Here is a 1,932-nt window from a genome sequence, read left to right as displayed (position 1 = left end):
TTTTTTTTTTTTTTTAATTTCTTCATATTTTTATCTTTGTAAAGATACAGGGACATAATGAACCTTTATTTATACATTGGTCCAACAAGAGCTGTTGTACCCTGTGTAGGAAAATATTTCCTCCCTGCTCCACTTTTTAAATGTCACTGTGAAGAATCTGTCACTGTGCAATGATTTTTACAAACCTCACTTCGATGTATTTGTTCCTGTCGCACTCTCTCTCTCTCTCTCTATCTGCATCTTTTCTTTTTACTGTATCCATCACCGTCTCTTCATCTCAGTTTCCAGCTTTCTTTCTCTACTTTCCTCCCCCTTCTCTTTCTATCTTTCCCAAAGACTTGCGGTTAAAAATAGCATACTGGCACCTTAGGGTCTTGTGTCATCTGATTGGGTACTCACATACAAGCACACAGACACACACTGAATTGTAATCAATGTGTTTCGGCATCATTTGGCGCCTAATTCACTCTCATGGAAGCACACATGATCACAGAAAATCAAAGAACACAGAAAGTGACATCCCTCAATGAAAACTCCTCTCTCATTGGGTATGTATATATCTGTGTGTGTGTGTGTGTGTGTGTGTGTATGTGTGTGCGCGCTTGTCCCAGTGAAACAAATGATAGTATTGCAATACAAAGACATTGTCAAGGAAGAAAAGAAAGGAAAAGAAAGGAAAAGAAAGGAAGAGAGAGGATTGACAGACAAAGAAAGGGAGAGAGAGGATTTTATTGTTAGCACATCAAATCTTTGTTAGAATATATTCAGATTCTTCCGATTCCGTGAAAGACACACCATAGATAGACAGATAGATACTAAAACTCTACAGGCTTTATTCACACATATGCATTTTTTGCAGATGGAAATTTGTATTTTCACACTAGGGATGAGAATCATAAGATACAGTAACTCCTGATACAACCCTATCACATTGTTTTGACCATTGATAATGACTATATCGAAATAGATGTGATTCCAAAAGACATGATAAATAGTATTTCATTGATTTATTGTAAAGCAAAACTCACAATATACCTGTCATTATTTCATTTTATCATACCTGGCAGACAGAGTGTCATTTAGTTTGGTAGACAGGCCAATTAAAAGATAGATCCATTAGTAGATGGATGAAGTGGGTGAAAAATGAGATACAGAGAAGACTGCAAGTGGAAGAATATGAGTAGACAGGGATGAGAGGACATCTGCACTGCCAACTTCAATTATGAACACTGACCGCCCTCCTTGTCTGCCTCTCTTCCCTCCTTTCTCCTCAAACTGACCAACTGGTTTAGCGAAGGAGGGAAAGACTGGAGAGACAGATGGCAAAAAGTGCAAAATTTTAGAAACTACATTGAGAGATACATTAAGACAGAGCAGATGGACACAGCTAAAGAAACAGAGATACTAAAACAAAGCCCTCTCTTGGTAGAATTTCCACCTGCCTGCTGAGGCTCAGTTTATCTTTCCCTACTTCCCTCCTTTCACATCCAGTGTGTCTTCATTCTTTCTTTCCTCTACTCCCTACCTCCCTCGTTCCCCTTGTTGCGTCAGTTTTTCATTTCAAGCTCGACTGCCGAGACCCCAACCTCATCGGTTGATGGGCAAAGAGCAAGACAAAGAAACAGTGAGAGAAAGAGATACAGACAGACAGAAAGAGTGTTTTAGTTATACAATATGGGGCGAGACGAGTGTTAAGAACAACTGGCGAGAAGATAGCAGGGGTGTAGAGGTGAAAATACATGGAGAAAAATGCTAAATGAAATACTAGGAGAAGAGAAAAGAAAGAGGTGATGGAAGTAGAATGGAGAGGGACAAAAGTAGAAGAGGAAAGCTGTAATAATCTATGGTTTAAGTCACACTGGGAGCACAGACAACTCTGGACAGGAGGTATCTCTGGCTAACCCCAGGGCACGCACATGCACACACACACAC

The 1,932-nt window shown here is 39.8% G+C and overlaps 1 protein-coding gene across 1 annotated transcript in view; it reads right to left on the bottom strand.

Annotated features, from left to right (window-relative positions):
• LOC118341759 (cytoplasmic dynein 2 heavy chain 1) overlaps nt 1-1,932 on the bottom strand; it is a gene marked incomplete in the record, with an annotated part of 105,682 nt that overhangs the window by 32,799 nt on the left and 70,951 nt on the right.

Source organism: Morone saxatilis, unplaced genomic scaffold (assembly GCF_004916995.1).
Source record: "Morone saxatilis isolate NCDOM2014 unplaced genomic scaffold, NCSU_SB_2.0 Contig8, whole genome shotgun sequence".
Taxonomy (NCBI): Eukaryota; Metazoa; Chordata; class Actinopteri; family Moronidae; genus Morone; species Morone saxatilis.
Note: the sequence above shows the minus strand (reverse complement) of the source record. Positions and strands in the feature narration are given on the sequence as shown.